Raw genomic sequence first — 23,054 nt, 5'->3', positions numbered from 1 at the left:
CCTCTAAATCTTTAGGGAGAATTACAGAAATGGAGATAAAATCTTGGTAATTTATTCAATTTTATCACTTCTACTGATCCCATAAAAAGACTCCATCTGTCAAATTATCTTTTCTTAAAAAAAAACAAAAAACCTTTTATAATTTTCTTTATATGGGAATGTTGAAAACGAGTAGTTTAAGTATCTGTGTCATGAAAACTATTGACGTTCCAATAAAATCTGTTCTTTCTAAATTATCTGTTCCTTAGCCTCTTTTGAGAGGAAACTTCAGCTTCTATCATTTGTTTATAATTTGCTTGTGCAGCTTGGGATTTATTGCTTTGGGTGAATATATTATGGCATGTTTGGGAAGTGTAGAATAAAATATTCTTATGTTAACATATTCTGTGATTTGGATTCCAATCCATAATCAGTACATCTTTCTTTTAAAATTTCTGCTGCCTTGGTTTTATTGAAAGCACAAATAGTAAGCATAAAGAGATGAGAAACCTAGTTGAATCCCATCCTTTATCATCTACATTAAACCTTGTTTCGGTAATCACAGGCTGTGTGAATCCCAATGCACCTGAGCGTCTAAGCTCCATTAGAGATCCACCCCATGAATTTTCTGGCGTCTAATCTTAATTGGGCCCTCCTTGCACTAATCTTTGGTTAGCTCTTCCATTCTCTCAGTGACTGTTCCAGAGCTTCACTTTTCTCTTGAAGGGTCTACTATCTATTGTAAGAAAAAATACAGAATGCCCAGTTAAATTTGAATTTTAGATAAGCAATGAATAATTTTTAGTGTATGTTCCCTGCCATATTTAATATGTCATATATTTTTATTTGCTAAAACCTGACAACCCTGCCCCTAATTTCCCTTTCTCTCACAGCCACCTTTGTCTCCTGGTAAAATCTGAAGTCATTAGCAGGAACTCTCTCCAGTTCCTACCATCCCTTCTCCTACCTTAAGACACACATTTACCTGTCTCTCTCCCGCCCTGGCAACTAGCCTGTTCAAGACCAGCCTCCGCACAAAGTTGCTGACCTCTCCTGTGTGAGCTTCCTAACACAAAAGTACAGAGACAGAAGCTATATTGCAACATGAATGCATCCTGCAGAGCCCAGCCCTGGATGCATGTGTTTAGTGGAGAAGCAGGTTTGAAATATATGGAGCCAGAAGCTGGTCTATGGAAAACTCTTCCAAATTTTACAGCTCAAAGAGGAAAGAAGCTTGACAGTTTTCCCAGATTTGACAACAATCTTAAATATATACGTGACATCATCAATAATTGTTGTGAAGCTTAAAGAAAAGTTTCTAAATTACCAATTTTTAAAAGTTTACACAAGTATGCTAGAGGAAAGAAAAAATACCTATTTACGGAAGAGTGATATTGCAAACTCATTATCATATGAATCAGTGATAAAAAAAAACTATGAAGTAAAAAATTTAGGGGAAACCCATTTTAGTGGTACTTAAAAGAGTAAATTTTTAAAAAAATTTATATGACTTTCTAGATCTTGTGATGTTGTAGTATTTTTCAACTTTTAAAAATTTCTAATGATTGTTATTTTTGTTGTCATTCTACATAAATATTTGCATACCTTGTTTTGTATCCACAATTTTGTATTCTTTTTCTTAAAATGGCCTCCACTATCATGTGAGCTTCAAGGTCCCATTCAAGCCTGGATTCATCCCTGTGTAAAGAAATGCCAGAACAGAAAGCACAACTGTATCATTATTGATCAAAGTGGAAAATTTATAAAACCTACACCAGGTGGAAAGGGAAGCAGACAAAGGATCTAGAAAATCCCTTGAGGGAAACAAGCAGTGAACTTGATAAATTCCAGAAATGAAAAGCAAATGCCCTTGGCAGCTCTTGACACATTCCTGGAGTTCTCTTCACCGAGTCAGGTTTATTTTGGGAGAAATGGTTCCCTTTCCCTTGCTCAGCCCTCATGTCAGATTCCTCAGGATTCTTTGCTTGTCTTTCCCTCCTTACTCACACAATTAAAAATTACACCATCTCATTTATTCCCAAGTTTATAATCAAGACCTATCATGTAATATCATTTGACTTTCTCTAGGACTCACCTCTCTCACAAGTTTCATCATACTGAGAGGGAATACTTCGGAGCATTTTCCCAACTCACCATGACTACTCCATCACCACCTCCCAGGCACCCATCTTGTGTGATGTGCTCTGGCCCTCAGGCCACAGTGAAAAAGGGGCAGTCATCTGACCCAGTCCCGAGTTCCTTTTTCTATACATTTGGAACTGGGAGAGAGAGAGAGGGCAAAAGATCAGCTGACTTGCCTTCTCCGGAGAGCTAGACACGTAAAAGGTAAGTGAAGCTGAGCGGTGGGGCAAGCCCTTTCCACAGCAGAGACTCAGGAGAGGCCAGGGCATAAGCAAAGAGAAGGAGGCAGCGTGCACAGAGAAGCAGTGGCTTCTCTGGGTAGCCAGAGCGGCTACGCAGCTTTCCAGGTCCTGTGTCAGAACCTCCTCAAGATCCCGTTGACAAGACACCTCTGTATTCCCATAACATATTTCTCATTTTACCTTAAGTTAGCATGAACTGATTTCTGATACTTGGACCCAGAAAGGGTTAGTATATAACTAAGTATAGTTAGTATATAACTAATATAGCCACCAGGTCATATACAAACTCAGATGGACCAACCCCAAAGCATTAACAGAGAAACTTCTCTTTCCAGAGGAAATCCTGCCATTAGATTTGAGGGCATCTGAGAGTTTTTTTTCTAGGTAGAATTTTTGGAGCTCACTTCAATTTAATTACAGAAAACTTTATTGTTAAATATCATCAGCTTCATTACAGTCATTTGGATCATAGTCCAGCTGTTTCTTCATGGATATATAACTTGATGTAAATTGGATTTCCCTGTAGGAGACTGAGATTATTCCAACTTTTCCTGGAGTGATAGAATGAGCTGCAAATTGATAAAAATTATCCTTATGAGGTTTACCAATAATAATTACAGGAAATATTTTCTAACATGGCATATTACATTGGAGTGTATGCAAAAAAAAGTCTTTATTTAAATTTTTTAAGAGCTGCCTTTACCTAGTGATACAACAACATGGTATTGATTTGATAACTATCATTTTCTTTTATTTATTTATTTTATTTATTTATTCATGAGAGATACACCGAGATTGAGGCAGAGACACAGGCAGAGAGAGAAGCAGGCTCCATGCAGGGACCCCATGTGGGACTCGATCCTGGGACTCGATCCTAGGACTCGATACTGGGACTCCAGGACTATGCCCCGGGTCAAAGGCAGATGCTTAACCGCTGAGCCATCCAGGGATCCCAATAACCATCATCTTCTAAAATGACTTTGCAATTGCATCTTAAATAACTTAAGAAAGTGTAGGAAAAATGGATTTCCATAAGTGGTTACTTTCAAACGTTTTCAGGGAAGGCAAACTTTAGAAAGTCTCTTTAAAAGAGCTAAGTGCTAGAATCTTTATTGCAGCATGATCTAAAAACTGGAAACAACCTAAATGTCCAACAATAAGATGGTGGTTAAATAAGCCATAGAAATCTCTGTAGCTATTAAAAATGATGTAGGCTCATAATTGTTGACATGGAAATATATGAATGGGAAACTCAGTACTTTCCAAGTATAACAAGATAATTCTGATGACAGCAGAATTCCATCTGGGAGGGGAAGAGAGTTTGGAGAAATATTAAAGGTACTAGGGTGTGGTGAGCCCCCAAGACCAGGGGGCAGACCCAGTGCTCTGTATAAGACAAGAGGGATAATCTTTGTTCTTCCTGAGGCGAATGGGAGAGAGCTTTGCGGAGAAAGATGAGAAGAGGGGGCATTTCACAAGCTGAGAGAGCTGGGACCCCCGCAGCCATCTCTGAGAGGGGCTGGCTGGCGGTCTTTCTCCCTAGCGCACCACGAGACTGTTACTTGGTTTGTTTGGGGTTTTTTTCTCCTGTGATGTTAACAGCTCCTTGTCTTTTAGTGAAAATCAGAGTTGTGGGTGACATTAAGCCTTGACTGATCTGCTGTGAAACGGACACTGAACAAGTGAAGGTGGACCCCCAGAGTTGGCATTAACCACAAGACCAGAACTTGCCAAACTCCTGGTCACAGCTCTGGACCCTCACCTGGCAGAAACTGAGGGAGGAGGCTCCATCTTGCTTGTGTTCCACAGGCCCCAGCGAGGCCTCCTCCCCCCTTCCACAGCTCTGCTCCTGCCTCAGAGCAGCTCCCGATCTGCATCTGCCTCCGTGCCTTTGGTTCTGCTCTGTAACAACTCAGTCCGTTTCATCCCTGTTCCAAATGAAAGAAAAAGGAAAGATGATGCCCTTGAAATATTAAACCAAAGTAATTTTCATTCCCCATAAGTGGTGTTGTCCTATGACCCCTCACTCGTTGAATCAATGGGTTTGACTACTTCAGAGAAAGGCTGCATACTTAAGTAGAACAAAGTCATTACCCAGCTTGGAGTGTCAAACTAGATTTCTTAAGTTCACAGCAAGATAATTCTAGGCTTTGTTAAGAGAAAAAAGGGTTTTGCCTAAATTCAAAAAGTTTCTTTTCAACATTTAAAGAGCAAAGCTCAGGGGTCTGAGCCCAGAACTTCACTAGAATGTTCTGGTCTTCACCCTGCTGTGTGTGTCCCTCTGGGAGTACATGAAGATTTGCTAAGGGATGCATGGTCACTGGGAATTTTAAGAGAACAGTTTTCAAAATGATCAACTTCCATGTGTATTCGTTCCTAAAATTACCCTGCTTTTAGCATTTGCAGATTACCCTGCTTTTTAAAAGTATTCTCCTTCACAAAAGAAAAGCCTACCTCTCATTATCCAGAATCCTAAAATAGTACATTACCTAAGGGTACAAAAACCTCTAGGTCACCAAATGACTGGAGAATGCATGCCCCTGAGGGAAGGTTCTTTGAGAGCAACACCAGGTGAGCTCCCAGGAAAATACTAAGGGCCATGGGGGGGGGGTTCATCTCAACAAAGCTATAGCGTCATCCATGGCTAAGTGCCTCATCTATTTTATTGTTGTTTCTATGTATTAGAATTCAGAAGTGATATGGTTGTCATGAGGACTTATATTGAAACATTGACTTAAATTGAAAAATAAAATCCAGACTTGTCCAGACAGAAAGTATGGCTGATTTCGCTGACTGGCTAGATAACAAAAACCGACTTTGCCAGCCAGGTTCTGTGTGGTTATTTTCCATACATTGAATGAGGAAAATCTAATGTTCTAAGGTTTCAACAAAAATATATTTAGAGCACACATCCAATGTAAAATACACCAGAGATAACATCTTTTTCAACTATTAAATTTTGAGATAAAAAGTTTCAGATGTCAACCTAAAAATGTGAGCGCTTTCAGAATTCTTTTAGAGGGTGTAAAAGGAAAGTTTGCTTAAAAACAGTGTACAAAGGCAGGGTAAGGTGAAAACTCATTTTTGGTTAGACATGAAGGAGAAGTGAGATGAAGGGCAAGAGGTCAAGTATGAATGTGGGAGCTCCTTCCCCCACCTCCACCCTGGGACAAACCTAAAGACCCAAGAGTCAATGGGGAGTAGGGAGTACTTGGAATGAATAGATAAATTTGAGACAATCCTGGGTACAAGGGCTTGTTTCTTGCCCTCCAAGACCTAGTAGCTCAGGAAAAGCTCAAGCATCTTAGCCCACAACATGAAGTAACCCCAGGGCAATGGAAATGGTGGCAAAATATCTTTAGGTAGAGAAAGCACTGAGAGACCACCTGGCCTGACTGTCTATGGCAGTCACATGATATGAAAGAAATTCCCAAGGGCTTACATGACCCATTGAGGGATACAGAAGGGGACTAGGAGTTAGGAATGGCCAGATCTTTAGAGGAAGGTGGCTGAACTCCCTAGGTGCAATCCTACTCCCTCCCCCCTTCTCCTGTCTTTGCCCTAATATCATCCTGGTAGAAAAAAGGAGTCTGGACACCGGGGTGAACCTGAAGGAGGCAGTTTAAAACCAGTTGTAGGATTCCTACCCTGCATCTGTGAGTCATCAATAATTTACGCAGGTCAGTTTTTTCATTAGAGTAACATATATAGTTATGGGGTTTTGTTTTGTTTTGTTTTTTTCTATTCTCTTATTTTTTTCTCCAAGTTTTTTTTTAAGATTTTATTTATTTATTTATGTATTTATGTATTTATTTATTTGAGCTATGCAGAGGGAGTGAGAGAGAGAGAAAGCAGGAGCAGGGTGAAGGGCAGAGGGAGAAGCAGCCTCCCACTGAGCAGGGAGCCTGATCTGATGCAAACTCAATCTCCGGGATCATGACCTGAGGAAAGGCAGAGGCTCAACCAACTGAGCCACCTAGATGCCCCTTTCTCCAAGTTTTATCTAAATTCAAGTTAACACGTAGTGTAGTATTGGTTTCAGGAGTAGAAGTCAGTGATTCATCACTTACATACAACACCCAGGGCTCATCACAAGTGCCCTCCTTTGCGCCCATCACCCATCTTGCCCCCCCCACCCCCCACAACCTCCCCTACAGCAACCCTCAGTTTGTCCTCTATAGTTAAGAGTCTCCTCTGGTCTGCCTATCTTTGTGTTTCTATCTTATTCTTCCTTCTCTTCTGCAGTGTTCATCTGTTTTGTTTCTTAAATTCCACCTATTAGTGAAATCATATGACATTTGTCTTTTTCTGACAGACTATTTCACTTAGCATAGTACCCTCTAGTTCCATTGACCTAGTTGCAAATGGCAAAATTTCATTCTTTTTGATGGCTGTATAGTCATTGAGTTTTAGAGCTTGAAGGAACTTGAGAGATCGTCAGCCCTTTGTTCTCATTTGACAAATGTGTAAACTAAAGTCTAGAGCGATAATGTGATTTGGCCTGTGTTTGGAACTGGTATCAGAAGTGGTGCCTCCCATTGGCTCACCTTCAGACCGAGTCTTTGGTAGTCCTTTATGGTACCAGCCTTCTAATGCTTTTTAGAACATAAATTATCCTCGCTCAGTTTGTGTTCAGAATATCTTTAGTTTGGCTGAGCTGCCAATACCTCCAGAGTAGCCAGGAACACTTGACATTTTATACTGGTTTAACTGTATGTGGAGAGAACAATAGTGAAACAGACTTCATAAACATTGGTTTTAGGAATCATGAAAGCATTTTATAGTAGAGCTGCCCAATTGAACCCTCTGCAATTTTGGAGATGTTCTATATTGGCACTGTGCAATATTGTGGCCACTGGCTATTGAGGCTTTTGAGCACTAGAAATGTGGATAGTCTGACTGAGAAACTGAATCTTAAATTTTACTCAGTTTTAATTAATTTTAACGAATATATGAAAAATCACACGTGTACAGTACACACAAGTGTACTGGCCAATGCAGCTCTATAATATTCATAAAAATGAGGTTCCTCTTCTTTTTCATCACAAGTTTTGGGAAATTGGTTGAAACCAATAATTTCTGGCCTACCTACCAACATTTTCTTCAGATCTTTTACCTTTCAATTTTTGAGGAGACAATGTTTTATATTATGCCAGAACAATAGCCATTCTCTAGAAGATCAAACATGTCCCTTTGAAGGCCAAAGTTTGAGAATAAATCTTAGTCACTAGACCAAGACTTATTGGTGTTGTTCATTTAATTTTTTATTTCCTTGTACTGTGCATGTGATTTTAAAAATTAAATTCAGTTTTAATAGCTTTAACTTCTAAGTAATGTTTTCCTAATTCCCCTACATTTTCAGATGATATTTGGTCTTTAGTACTACTGTATCCATTACCTATCACAGTGTAACAAATCATCCCAAAACTTTGTAGCTTAAAACATCGACATCTTCATTATCATAAGCTTCTGGGAGTCTGGAACTAGGGCAGAGCTTAACTGGATTCCCTGGCTCAGAGGAAGCCTCTCAAAAGGCTGCAATCAAGGTGTCAGCAGGAACTGCAGTCATCTCAAAGCTCGACCCGGGGAAGATGTACTTCCAAGTTCCCTCCTATGGCTGTTGGCAGGCCCTGGGTCTTAGCAGACTGTTGACTAGAGGCATGAATTCCTTGCCATGCGGGCTTCTTAAGAGTGCCGCTCACAGCATGGGAGCTGGCTTGTGGCTGCTTTCTGTTCCTTGCCACATGGGCTTCTACATGAGCAGATCACAACATGGCATCTTGCTTCATCAGAGAGAAAGCCAGAAAAGCCAAAGATAGAATAGGAGCAAAGAGCCTGCTCTTTTGTATTGAATCTCAGAAGTGACATCCCATTGCTTTTGCTGTATTTTGTTAGAAGCAAGTCATTTGGTACAGCCCGCACTCCAGGAGAAGGGATTAAACAAGGGGGTGCACACCAAAAGGCAGGGATCATCAAAAATAACGTGAGAAGCTGATCTCCACAACTACTTTAAAGAAGGCTCTTTTTCTTGCTGGTCTAGTCAATCTTGAATCTTAGTTTCAGGGTCAGCTCTATCTCATGTCAGAATGTGGGTGTGTCCAATGTCAGCCACCTAGATAATGGGAGAACTAGACCTAGAATCCAAGTCTCCTAAGTTCCTGATCAGTTCTGTGTTTTCTGTCATACGTGTTTGGTTAGGACTCCAGCACAGGTACACAGAGCCTACAATGCCAATCAAAAGCATTTTGACTTTAAAACTTAAGCACTACAGTTTCTAAACACAAGAGTGCTATGAAAGAAGTGATTTTTAAAGAAAGATTAGTGTGATGATTGTAAAGTGAATTGGAGAGGGAAAGACTGGAAATTACATTAAGTCCAATTTATTTACATTTAGCATATTTATGGCTACAGTTTTGTAGGTTGTGATTGCAAAAACATCCCATGTGTTCTCATAAGTCCTAATAAAATGGTCTTTTTTGGGCCAAAAATATATCACATAAAATGTTATATTGGAAAGTCTATGACCAAGTTTTATAATACACAATATTTTTACATGTGTTCATTAAAATAAACTCTAAAAGTTATCTCCAGTGAAGTTCCAGAGATGATGTTTTCTACTAACATAGGAAGCTCCTTGTACAGTCAGGACTTGAAAACCCTAAGAAGATATTCTTCTGTAGTCTGTAAAACGTTTTAAAGTACTGTTCTTCTAAGCCTCTACCTCCAGCATAACAACACACAAACTTGCATTTCAACAAGTAGGATGGTGTGGCAAAGTCTTCTACTTATCCATCTGTATTCACCCTCACCGCCTTCTTTTATTTTTTTTTTTAAGATTTTATTTATTTATTCAAGAGAGACACAGAGAGAGGCAGAGACACAGGCAGAGGGAGAAGCAGGCTCCATGCAGGGAGCCCGACGTGGGACTCGATCCCTGGTCTCCAGGATCACACCCTAGGCTGAAGCAGCGCTAAACTGCTGAGCCACTGGGGCTGCCCCCCACCTCTTTCTTTTAATAGTAAATTTTCTGAGGTTTAGCTGGGCACATTGCCTAGTCAAGACTACATTTCCCAGCCTCCCTTATAGGTGTGGCCATTAGACAAAGTTCTGACCAATGGGGTATGAGAAGTGATGTAACTCCTTCCGGGTTGTGTCCTTAATGGGAAAGGTACGTGCTCCCCTTACTCCCTCTTCCCTTCTGACTGGTCGGTATGTAGATGTGATGACAGGAGCTGGGAGTAGTCAGAGGTGAAAGCTCCCAAAACAGCCTTGGACCATTTACCTATGGAAATTTCCATGACAGATAACCATTTGTTTTTTGGTCTAAGTCACTGTGTTTTGGAGTGTCTATATTAGAGCAGATTATACTATAATATAACTACTACAGTAACTATCTACCTTTCCTTTACCTTAGTTTTCTACCTAAAGAAATAACAAAAAATTTTTATAAAATAAAGAAATAACAGATACTTAAACAGAAATAATAAGGAAAAGGGATCTATTGGGCTATGTTAAATTCTTGCTATCCTCTCCTACTTAACCAGAGAAGCTACTAGGATCATAATGGTAGTAGCGAACTACTAATTTTTTCTTGCTATTTGACTTTACTCGCCCCCCCCCTTTTTAAAGATTTATTTATTTTAAATAGAGAGAGTGTGCACAAATGAGTGTGAGCCAGTGGTGTTTGGGGAGGGGCAGGGGGAATGAATCTTAAGCAGATTCCCTGCTGAGCATGGAGTCTGATGCAGGGCTGGATCTCTGAGATCATGACCCTAGCCGAAATCAAGGGTTGGAAGCTCAACCAACTGAGCCACCTAGGTGCCCCTCTTCCCCCCTCTTCTTAGCCAACAACTAAAGAAGCAATAATATTATAAAGTCAGACTTGCTAATGAGCCAAGGGTGACTTTAAGTTTCCCTTTCTCAGGTTTGACTCGGGTGAGGGACTAGAAATCTATTCAGTTTAGTGTTGATAAATGCTTAATCACTGCCTCTCTAGGGAAAAACAAGCTCCAGCTGATAGAGTTTGCCAATTTCCATGGTGTAAATACTCTCACCATGGTCAAGTTCAACCTAGGAATATGAGAAATGCTCACATTTGCACCTTGCAAGATTAATACCAGCTGGCTCCAGAACACTGGGATCTATCTATCTGTTGCCTCAGTCTTGGGATTGCTTACACTCTGGAGGAGCATGCTAAATTTTGCAGTGATGTGCACAAGAAACAGGAAAGACAGTTTGGGGTGTGGCTCTGATGCTCTCAGAACTGCGTCTGGGGCCTGACCTTCATCTGATTTATGATGCTCCTGCAGTAACCTTTCATCCTTTTGGTTCAAGTCGGTGGTTAGTCAACTTGACTGCACACTGGAAACGATGGGGAATTTTAAAAACTAGCAATGCCTGGAGTCCAGCCCCAGAGATTCCGGTTCAACTGATCTGAGCCGAGAGTGTTAAAAGCAGATGGTCTTAATTGTAGCCAAGGTTGAGAACTGCTGGTTTAAAGTAGTAGACCTCTGGGGCACCTAGGTGGCTCCGTCCGTTAAGTGGCCAACCAGCCAACTCTTATTTCAGCTCAGGTCATGATCTCAGGGTCTTGGGATCAAGCCCTGTGTCAGGCTATGTGTTCACTGGTGAGTCTGCTTGAGGATTCTTTCTCTCTGTCCCTCCCCCCACTCACTCTCTCTCTCTCAAATAAATCTTTAAAAATAAATAAAGTAGCAGGCCTCTTATTTATGTGACAGAGGGTTGGTATTATTATCTTTGCTTCTGGCATAAAGAGGAAGACGTCAATGGCAAGGCCAGGGCCATTTTCTCAGTGAAAGGGAAGCCTGAGGGGGTCTGCGCTCTGCTTCCTCTGTGGGTCCTAGGAAGACCCAGGAATATTACATTTCTGAACCTTAAAAAAACACTAGTGAGTCTTCCATTTTAATTAGAAATTTAAGTCAGCATAGGAAATGCTGAAATCCTAGAAGCTGTTAGAAATCATTTAATCATCTCTGTTATGTTTTGAATTTATATAAACTAGTATTTTCATTGTGAAATCTGGTTCAATTTCTTTCTGCCCACATTAGAAAGAGATGCTAAATTTACTGCTATTCAAACTAGGTTATACAGTTTTTGATTGTTAAGTTAACATCTGAAGTAAGTTGTGATTAGAATTTTACAAACTGGGGCACCTGGGTGTAAGAGCCGGTTAAGCCTCTGCCTTTAGCTCAGGTCATGCTTTCAGGGTCCTGGGATCGAGCCCTTAGGTCGGGCTCTGCACTGAGCAGGGAATCTCTTCAGGATTCTCTCTCTCTGCCCTCCCCCTCTTCATACACACTCTCTCTTACTCTCTCAAATAAATAAGTAAATCTTTAAAAAGAAAAAAGAATTTTACAAATCGATAAAATTGCTAGTTTACTAACGAATCATTTTCATGCAGGAATATGTCATACAATATAAAAGTCTATATTTTATATAGACTTTTATATTATATAAGACTATATATTATATAAGACTTTTATATTATATAAGTCTATATATTATATAGACTTTATATATTAGACAATATATTGTCTAATATAAGCAAGACACTAAACATCTGTTGAGCCTGGCACGTGGTCAGCAGAGGGGCAGCATGAGATGGAGGAAGAACACAGGAGCAAGAGTCCTGGATGATCAGCTTGACACGGTTCAAGTCAGATGCAGTTTCCCAAGTCATAGAAATGAGGGCTAGAACAAGGTGACTTTGGCCTCTTCAACTTTCTTTTTTTTATTTTTCAAGATTTTATTTATTTACTCATGAGAGACACAGAGAAAGAGTCAGAGACACAGGCAGAGGGAGAAGTAGGCTCCCTATAGGGAGCCCAATGCAGGACTCGATCCCAGGACCCTGAGATCACAACCTGAGCCAAAGGCAGACACTCAACCACTGAGCCACCCAGGTGTCCCCAACTTTCATATTTTGATAAGGTATCCTGAGACTGAAATCCATCACAGGTATCAATGAACCATTTAGGTTCAAAGAAGCAAATAGGGACAGCCCAGGTGGCTCAGTGGTTTAGCGCCGGCTTCAGTCCAGGGTCTGATCCTGGGGCCCTGTGATTGAGTCCCACGTTGGGCTCCCTGCATGGAGCCTGCTTCTCCCTCTGCCTGTGTCTCTGCCTCTCTCTCTCTCTCTGTGTGTGTGTCTCTCATGAGTACATAAATAAATAAATCTCTTAAAAAAAAAAACAACTAAATAGATTCTTCCCCATAGGTTTGGCAGATATTGACAGACTCTGAAAATGAGTGTCTATTTCTAATTGTTTCTTTTTCCCCAAAATTAATGTTCTTTCTAAATCAGACATTGCAAATAAGTGTCATCTCCAGGTCCAGTCCATTTGACCAGTAGTGTTAGGAGTTGGTTGGACAGTGAGGTGGTCAGGGCCAGGGTCCCCAACGAGAAAATATGGAGTCAGGAAAGCTAAGAGAAGACAGCACTAACATCCTGTCTGCAACTTAGACACGATCACATTGGCATTCTGCTTTGCAGCCTTTGCAGAAATAACTTCTGCAGAACGTCCTAAAATAAGACAGTTAACCACAAAGCATTCGTCCCTATTACAGGCAATGGGGAGTGAGGACCTAATGTCAGCCCCCAAAAACCATCAGCACGTGGACATCAGCCCACCAGGTAGACAGATACATGACCAAAGCCCTGATTGGCACCACTCAGCACACCCTGATTGCTTAAGGTTGTTCTGCAAAAGAGTTCATTAGACCCCTAAACTTCAAAACCCCGAGGGCAACCCTCTCGGATCCCCTCCCTCTTCGGGAGCTTTGTACTATCCTCAATAGCACTCTGCTTGGCTGCCCACCACTCCCCATCTGGTCCACCTCTTCATCCTTGCATGCGTGTGACCGAGAACAGAGGGCGCTACGGGGAGAGAAATCTCGTGTCACTAGCAGTTTCCCACACCCCTATGTTGAGAAGGTTTCTGAAGCCAGGTGCAAACCTGGTGGGAGTAAAGAGTGCCATGAGGAACAGGGATGGTCTTGGGTCCGAAAGGGGAAAGACAGCAATACAGGCACGCCACATGCCATCTGTGTTCCCCATCTTTTCATTTAGACCAGTGTTTTCTTCACCTCCCGTTAAGTACCTCTGAAGTGAAATGAGTCTGGGGACTGGGTATTCTATCATCTTCCACTAGGAAAATTTAGTCCATTATCAAAGTCGAAATGGATCTAAAGGTAATTCAACCAAAGCATTTGGTTACTTACAGAGTCTTTGACAAGCAGCTCAATTCCAGTAAAATCTTTATAATGATCAAACAACCAGTAGTTGATTCACTTAAACAACTAATTTACTTAAAAAAAAGACTTGTTATTTCGTTTTTGACTAAAACAAACAAAACCCTGCTTTTTGCTTCTTTGGCTTTTAAGCTAGTCCCATTAGACACAGTCCAAAAGATAACAGAAATCGTGACCTTCCTTCTCTTCCGCCTCCTTAGGCCTGGGTGGCAGCAGTTTTCTGTTTAGGCTCTGTGTCACCACAGCATGATCTGAAAAGTAATTAACTACTTTAGGAGTTAATCCAGCATATACTTTGAAGCAGAAGCAATTCCATTCCTAATAGTTGCCTGGCAGATTGATTCCTACTTCTGGCTCTTGAAACTGTATGTAGTAATTGCCCCAGAATTTAAAAATCATCTGGGGAGTTCCTTCTTCCGCATCTTGGGTACAAACAGCTAATGACTTTGACATTTTGTAGTGTGTGTGTAAGTGTGTGTGTGTGTGTGTGTGTGTGTGTTGTAGAGGAAGAGGTTGTACTGCTTTCTGAATAGTGTCTTGAAAATCACTGTATGATAAGAAAGTTGTCTCTTCTCACTGGAAAGACCTGAACAACGCTTATTTGATTAGACTTTCAGTTTCAAAACTAGTAAATCAATAATATGTAGAGAGAAATCTTTATAAGGTGTCTTGGAGTCTACGCTCTGGCACTTGGATACACTGGTTACAGAGTTGCTTTCAGGTTGGTTTTGGTGGTGCTGCTACTGTTTGTAAATCAGTGCTGTGACTGTCTTCAGAGCAACAACTCCATCAGTTTGTAAATTAACCTCTCATTTTCTTGATCAAAAGATCTTACTTGAGGGGCACCTGGGTGGCTCAGTGGTTGAGCATCTGCCTTTGGCTCAGGTTACAATCCCGGGGTCCTGGGATTGAGTCCCACATCGGGCTCCCCACAGGGAGCCTGCTTCTCCCTCTGCCTATGTCTCTGCCTCTCTCTGTGTCTCTCATGAATAAATAAAATCTTTTTTTTAAAAAAAAGATCTTATTTTAACACTATTCTCATTGCCTCCATTTTATGCCTATGTTGATTTGATCATTAGACTATGTTCTGCATACTACCCTTCCTAAACTTGCTGAGTTCCCTGTGACTGAGGAAGCAAGTCAGACCTTCCAAATGCTTCCATCTTCTCCAACTTTATAGTCTCATGCAACACTTGACAAGCAAGGAAGATCTCATCAAATAGTCTATGACTTTACTATCTTGATGGTTGTGTTTAGTTTATATTAGTTATTTACATTCTGTCCCTCTTCAAAAACTGTGGATGGTTCAGTTGGGGTTTTCAGCTATTATCAGTTACCCGTCATCAATCACTGTAAATTTTTGAACTGTCAAGTAGACTTCAATATCTTAATGGTTTGAAATACTAAAAGGAATTGAACTAATAAGCAGAATTGCTTCTGCTTCAAAGTATATGCTGGATTAACTCCTAAAGTAGTTAATTACTTCTCAGATGAATCTCTAGTTTGGGGGTAATTAAAGGAACCAGTAAAAAAAAAAATTACTTCTGGTAAAAACAGAAAACTTAGGCCTTTCTCTCAAGCTGGTTACAGTTTGGTTGGAGACAAGACTAATGTATATAAGACAACATGTACAATGTGAGGCATTTGATTACTAAGTCATAATGGTGCTCGGTAAATTAGAGGGGGCCATAATCCCTGAGGATTGGTTAATGAATAAAGGCTTCAGAGATGAGGTAAATTGAGTCAAGTATTAAAGGAGACTAAGGTTTGGAAAGGCAGAGGGAGAAGAGAAAGCATTCCAAGTGAGACGCTGACAAGGGCAAATGCACAGAGAGAAAAACCAGTGTGGTCAATGGGGTGGTCAGCCTGTCTACAACAGGGGTTTGGAGTATTCTGGCAATTATGTAAATTTGATAGATAGGCATCCAATTACGATGGGGCTTTAAAGCTACACAAGGGACGCCTGGGTGGCTCAGCAGTTGAGCATCTGCCTTTCGCTCAGGGCGTGATCCTGCAGTCCCAGGTTGGAGTCCCACATTGGGCTCCCTGAATAGAGCCTGCTTCTCCTTCTGCCTATGTCCCTGCCTCTTTCTCTGTGTCTCTCAGGAATAAATGAATAAAATCTTAAAAAAAAAAATAAAGCTATAAGAGGCTAGTGGTTAGTGTAATAGAAAATCAGAGTCCACTGAGGATTTTGACTTAGGGAGTGATATTATAAAATGTTTTCAGATTCTATTTCTGACAGTGATACAGAGAATGAAGTAAGACTAGAAACAAGGCAGCTGAACTGGCTTAGCAGTAAAGGAAAACAGGACATTCTGACTATAGGCGGGGAAAAGGCAAGAGAGAATTCAAAGGAAATTTCAACCAGCCTTGGTGTCCGGCTAGATGTGGGATAAGGATGGAGTAAAGTCAAGGGTAAATCTGGAGGTGGGTGAAGGCTGGGGTGGGGATTTCAATGACAGAACCAGGGAAGCCAGAGGAAGGAAGTGCCTTTGAATGTGTGGAATTTGAAATGACAGTGACATTTGACACTGTCATTTGACAGTGAGTAAGGAGGTGACATGGTAGAAAGCTGATTTGAGAGTCATGAAACTTTGTTTCAAAACCTTAGTCTGTAACTATCTCCCACTGATAAGGAGAGTAGGACCTGACTCACCTGGCTATGGAATTGACTAACTGTGGTCAGAATGTGAAAGTGTTTTGTAAAGTGCTATCCAAATATGTGTCTTCAGCATTTTACTATGAGTGCATCTTCTCTCCGGCTGCTATGATGCTGAAGAGGATGGAAAACGTCTGTGCATAAATTTCACTCTGGTATTTTTTGAGATAATCATATCTGGTGACAGGGAGACTGGCTGGAAAGCCTTTGTAGGGAAACAGGTAAGAGATGGTGATGAGGATCTGGCCCCAGGTAGTGACAATGCAGTTAGAACTCAAGAGACTTAATATGCTTTTTAGGAGGAACTGATTGGATGTGGGAAATGAGTAAGAGGAAGGATCCTAGGGTGACATCCAGGCTTCTCATATGGGCAATTGATAGACTGTGGTTTAAATTACTGAGAAAGAGAAGATGGAAGGAGGAGAACACTGGATCAGGAAGGAGTATCATGACTTTAGTTTCTACGCTGTGGTACACAGAATCATGCCCCACCCAAAGAAGTCCATGTTCTAATTCTCAGAACCCATGAACATGTTATCTTTTCTAGAAAAGGGCCTTTATAGATGTGATTCAAGATTTTAAGATGAGATTATCCTAGACTGTCTAGATGGGCTCAGTGTCCTTTTGAGTGAAAGAAAGAGGCAAGGAGAGTGAGAGAGTGGAGGGATGTGAGAAAGATGGGCCACTGCTGGCTTTAAAGATGGAAGGGGCTGCAAGCCAAGGAATGGGGATGGCTTCTACAGGCTGCAATAGATGAGAAATGGGCTCTTGGGCAGCCCCAGTGGCCCAGTGGTTTAGTGCCACCTTCAGCTCGGGGTATGATCCTGGAGTCCCGGGATTGAGAGTCCCACATCAGGCTCCCTTCATGGAGCCTGCTTCTCCCTCTGCCTGTGTCTCTGCCTCTCTCTCTCTCTCTCTCTCTCTCTCTCTCTCTCTCTCTTTGTGTCTGTCATAAATAAATAAAATCTTTTAAAAAAAAAGAAATGGGTTCTTACCTAGAACTCACCAAATGTGGGGTGTATGGCTAAAATCTTGATTTTAGCCAAGTGAAGCCTGTGTTGGACTCTGGACCTTCATAACTGTAAAATAACACATTCTGTCATTTTAAGCCACTAAGTTGGTGGAGATTTTTTTGCAGCAGCAATGGAGAACTAATATAAACACATTTGAGGTATGTAGGAATCATCCAAGTCGAGATCTAGGACAGTTTTATATAGAGGTCTGGGATGGAATTATATAGCTATCTATAATTAGTCATTTGCACATGTCATATATATGTGTGTATGTATTTATGTATATTTTAACATCTCTGAAATCAGGATGTGTCTTACAATTGATAATATAATTGTTATTGTCAGGGAACAGATGTGCTGTCTATGCACGTCCAGGTGGCTAGACAAACAATGTTATCTCTGGACATTTCAGTCAACAAAACCCAAAGACTGTTTGAGAAAGGTATGTGAGTTGTTGTCTGAAGACTCTCTGTTAATAAGTTTTGGTAAGCTCAAGAAAGAGCCAACCTAAAAATCTTCAGTGTAGGTGTCAATGACTTGGAAGAAATTCTTCAAGACATTACTAATTCTTTCAAGTAATGTCAATTTATCAATGTTCTTGATAGAACAAGAGATAGCGCTATGATGCAAAAACAAACATATAGATGAATTTGAGTCAAAAAGTAGCTCCGAGGAGGTGGATTCCAAAAAATCTTAAATAATATATTGATCAATATAGTGTGCTTATAATTCCTTTTTATACACGCACAAGTCTAAAAGAACTTTTAAAAAGTTATGAAATGAAACTTTTAAGTGATATGAAAGCATCATGTCAACCTAATTAACACCATGCTTTACTCCTGCCATTCACAGAGTAATGGTGAACCTTACAATCGAAAGGACTCTAAAACTTGACGGTCTTTATAGCCATAGAGATGGCTAAAAGATTCAGAAAATACAGAACAAAAAGAGCAGAAGATTCGCTGAAAAAGTCTCAGAAATATCAGAATCAAATAATTTGAAAATATGTATCTAGAGCCACAAAAATATTTATACTCCTTAATCCCATTTTGGGTAATTTATCCTAAGAAAGTCATCTAAAAGAATAAAAAAAAATGATTAGACAATGGAAGGTTACTTCCATGAGGAACTGACATGGATGACAGTATCAGAAGCTGACCTATAACAATGAGTCCCAGCACTCTGACACTGGCAAGTACACTACACCTCATGCCAATTGAGAAATGCAGTTCATAGTTATTCAGAACATGGTAGTAGCTTTGGTGAGTCATGACTTGTGTACGGATACTCTTTTGCCCTTTCCAAAAGGGTATACAGAGCATCTTGACTTCTCTGTGTAATCTCAGGTTTATACTTACCAAGACATAGGAGATAATTGGATCAGTTTGAGCCCATCCAACATGGTGCCATGCTGTTGGGCAGAGTGTCTTACAGAGCCACTTCATGGGCCTTTCTGATATCCAGCCTAAACGTGTCTCCTTTGGCCCAGACACAGATCTCTTGGTCCACTCGTACCTAGAGTACAAAACTTTATGAGGAAAGAATTGTCTGTGGCTATTTTCCTCAGAGGCAGGCTATGACCATGGCAGGTATTTAGAATTTCATGGACTATCTAGAACTACACAGTTTAGGAAGGGAGAAGGGGTACATTTTTTGTTACAGAAAAAGGGAGATAATCTAAATATCCAAAAACAGTGAAGTAGATTATTTCATTATTTTAGTACATTCACTCAATAGAATTTTATTCACATTTTGAAGATGACAATTACAATAACAAGTAGCAGCATGGAAAAAAAGAGAAATACAATACTGAACATAACTACTAGTGAAGCTTCATAAAAATACGTATTTATATTGAAAATGATCATAGTTGCATAGGGAATGGGATTTATGAGTGACTATTTTCTCTATAATTTGAATTTTATGAGGCATGATGTTATTTTATAATCATAATAAAAATAAGAGAAAACACGATCTGAACAACTGTGGTTTATGAAATAAAGTCCTCAATCTAACTTCAAAAAAGATATATAATCTGGAGTTGCAAACTACTAAAATACGAAATAATTAATAGAAACTTTAAGACAAGTGACCAATAAAGGTCTGATCTGAATAAATAATGATTTAAAATGGACTCATAAAGCCCCAAAACAGAATAACCATTTAGTTTCATGTTCCTTCATCAGAAGTAAATTTGTTACCAATACAGTGTTTCTTACAAAATCCAAAATAGATTTTTATATAACTTCTTTCTTAATAACGTTCTTAACATCTTCAAAGATCTCAAAAGATTTTCTCATATAAGAAGCTTTTCTAACTCTAACAAGTGGGTAGTAATGGTCAGTCTCATTTTGTGGTGGAAGAATTGTTTAAAGACATGTTCAAGATAATCCACTGCCCAAATATTCAAGTGAAAAATATAGTTAGCCTTTTGACTGCTTAACTGATAACAACTGCCCAGCAATCTGTACTCATCGAGCATTGCTGAGCAGTAATTTTCCAGCTACATGAAACTCATGTCTTTAGATATCAAGGACTCCCACTCCTACATTGAGAATTATTCTCTTCATCAATGCATCAAAATTTTCTGTACCTTCTTAAATGTATATTGAACATAATTTAGCCTTTCAAAATGGAGAGTTCTAGTTATGAAGATGATTTATCAACAAGGATATACTAACTTCTTTGCAGTGATGACTTCTTAGATTATTTAGAATTATAATCATTTTTTTTGGAAAAATGGCCCCAGATATATTTTTACCTTTTGCATTCTTGAATATATATGTGCATATACACACAAAGACACATGTGCAAATACACACACGGATTCCATCCTGGCAAACCTGCCTACTTTCTTACTGCCTCTTCTTCTTCTTCTTTTTTTTTTTTTTTTTTTTTAAGATTTTATGTTTTTATTTATTTGAGAGCTAGAGAGCGAGCAGCGGAGAGCAAAGGGAGAAGGACAAGCAGATTCCCCACTGAGCATAGAGCCTGATGCAAAGCCAGCATGGGGCCCATGAAGGGTGATCCCACAACCCTGAGATCATGAGCTGAAATCAAGAGTCTGATGCTCAATCGCTCAACCAACTGAGACACCCAGGGGCACCCTTACTGCCCCTTCTTAATTTCTTTTTCTTTTTTTTTTATAAAGATTTTATTTATTTATTCATGAGAAACATACAGAGAGAGAGGCAGAGACCCAGGCAGAGGGAGAAGCAGGCTCCATTCAGGGAGCCCGATGTGGGACTCGATCCTGGGACTCCAGGATCACGCCCTGAGCTGAAGGCAGACGCTTAACTGCTGAGCCACCCAGGTGTCCCCCCCTTCTTAATTTCTACTTCTAATTTGCTTTGAGCATAAACACTAGTAAGCAAGTTTGTAAAAATGTGTTGTAGAACAAGAGTTTAAAAGCTTACTTCGGGTACTTATATATATGTAAAATTGTAAGTGTAAGGATGCAGTTATTTAGAGGCTCCTTTATGGAGAGATGAGATTGTTGGAAAAAGAAGCCCTAATTAAGGAAAGGTTGAGAAATAGTTATGTACTAGGGACCTTGTATTTTATGCCTCACTCCTTGACTTCTAGAAGATTCCCCGTTTATCTGGAAGTGCCCACCCCTCCATCTATGTGTTATAATGGGAAAAGCAATGGTTGGGTGCTATGTTCCCCTCTCACTATAGGGTCATAAATGTTTGGCACAGGTAGGCACATGACTGAAGACTGGCCATTTATTTTCTTCCCTGGACATTTGAAATCAGAAGGAAAAGACAGAGAAAGGGAGAAAAACCAGTCCCTCTTTAAGTGGCTGGATGCATCAGATGAAAATTCTGTGAACTGGTAAAGGTCATAATTTCCATCCCATGAACACAAAGGAAGAGAAGGCATTAAGAGAGGATGGAGCAGATGCACAGAGAAAAGAACGGTAGGAGAGGCCAGACAGCTTCTAGTGCCTTCCTGAAGCCCAGCTAAATCTTTGTCCTTGAGTTCTATGTAACCTAGGGTGACTTTCAAAATACTTAACAGTGGCATAGGAAAAAAAAAAATCAGGTGAAGGTCAGATGGCTGCTACACAGTCCTGGAAGTATGCTGCCCTTCCAGGCATTACCCTTTTTGTGATGGAGCACAGAATCCTGAGAAATCCCCAGAAGATAAGCAGGGGTGGCTGAGGCATGAGGAGGCCTTTGGGGGTCTCAGAGCAACCAGGAACAGAGCATTTTTTAATTTATTTTTAAAGGAAAGAAGAATCCCCCCCCCCTTTTTTAAGATTTATTTATTTAAATAGACATAGAGAGAGAGGCAGAGACACAGGAGGAGGGAGAAGCAGGCTCCATGCTGGGAACCCAATGTGGGACTCGATCCCAGGACTCCAAGATCGCACCCTGGGCCAAAGGCAAGCGCCAAACTGCTGAGCCACCCAGGGATCCCCAAGAATTCCCTTTTTAAAAAAGAGTTTATTTATTTATTTGAGAGAGAGAGAGAGCATGCATGCATGAACAAGGGCAGAGGCAGGCAGAGGCTCCTTGCTCAGCAGGAGCCTGTTGCATTTCAGGGCTCAATGCAGAGTTCCATCCCAGGGCTATGGGATCATGACCTGAGCCAAAGGTAGACCCTTACCCCCACTGAGCCACCCAGGCGCCCCAGGAACAGAGCATTTAAAAATGTAAATATCACAGAGGAAGACCTAGACATGGCCAACATGCACATGAGAAAATGCTCTGCATCACTTGCCATCAGGGAAATACAAATCAAAACCACAATGAGATACCACCTCACGCCAGTGAGAATGGGGAAAATTAACAAGGCAGGAAACCACAAATGTTGGAGAGGATGTGGAGAAAAGGGAACCCTCTTACACTGTTGGTGGGAATGTGAACTGGTGCAGCCACTCTGGAAAACTGTGTGGAGGTTCCTCAAAGAGTTAAAAATAGACCTGCCCTACGACCCAGCAATTGCACTGTTGGGGATTTACCCGAAAGATACAGATGCAGTGAAATGCCGGGACACCTGCACCCCGATGTTTCTAGCAGCAATGTCCACAGTAGCCAAACTGTGGAAGGAGCCTCGGTGTCCATCGAAAGATGAATGGATAAAGAAGATGTGGTCTATGTATACAATGGAATATTACTCAGCCATTAGAAATGACAAATACCCACCATTTGCTTCGACGTGGATGGAACTGGAGGGTATTATGCTGAGTGAAGTAAGTCAATCGGAGAAGGACAAACATATGGTCTCATTCATTTGGGGAATATAAAAATAGTAAAAGGGAATAAAGGGGAAAGGAGAAAAAATGAGTGGGAAATATCAGAAAGGGAGACAGAACATGAGAGACTCCTAACTCTGGGAAATGAACTAAGGGTAGTAGAAAGGGAGGTGGGTGGGGGGTGGGGGTGACTGGGTGATGGGCACAGAGGGGGGCACTTGATGGGATGAGCACTGGGTGTTATTCTATATGTTGGCAAATTGAACACCAATAAAAAATAAATTTATAAAAAAACAAAATAAAAATGTAAATAACCAACATCACCATATAAGAGCAATCAACCAACTATCAGCCTTGTCTGTGTCCTTATAAAAAATTCTGCTTTTTCATTTCAGGTAGTTTGAGTGATTTCTGTTATATACAACTGTAAATCTAAAAAATATGATTTGTGCTGTGTCATGGTTTGCCATCTATTTTGCTGACTGAATCTGATGGTAATTTCAGAAAGACTTAGGGGCTGGAATGAATTCTGAAGTAATTTT

The 23,054-nt window shown here is 40.5% G+C and overlaps 1 long non-coding RNA gene across 1 annotated transcript in view; it reads right to left on the bottom strand.

Annotated features, from left to right (window-relative positions):
* Positions 1-1,593: 1,593 nt before the first annotated feature.
* LOC129499494 (uncharacterized) overlaps positions 1,594-23,054 on the bottom strand; it is a 46,825-nt gene continuing 25,364 nt past the window's right edge. The window contains exons 3-7 of the long non-coding RNA XR_008662390.1: positions 18,668-18,824; positions 17,292-17,375; positions 6,911-7,073; positions 4,126-4,291; positions 1,594-1,677 (exon numbers count right to left, since the gene is read on the bottom strand). This is a non-coding gene — a long non-coding RNA (uncharacterized LOC129499494). The remainder of the gene's footprint in view (positions 1,678-4,125; positions 4,292-6,910; positions 7,074-17,291; positions 17,376-18,667; positions 18,825-23,054) is intronic.

The sequence above is a fragment of the Nyctereutes procyonoides genome, unplaced genomic scaffold (genome assembly GCF_905146905.1).
Source record: "Nyctereutes procyonoides isolate TBG_1078 unplaced genomic scaffold, NYPRO_anot_genome, whole genome shotgun sequence".
In the NCBI taxonomy this organism is placed as follows: domain Eukaryota; kingdom Metazoa; phylum Chordata; class Mammalia; order Carnivora; family Canidae; genus Nyctereutes; species Nyctereutes procyonoides.
Note: the sequence above shows the minus strand (reverse complement) of the source record. Positions and strands in the feature narration are given on the sequence as shown.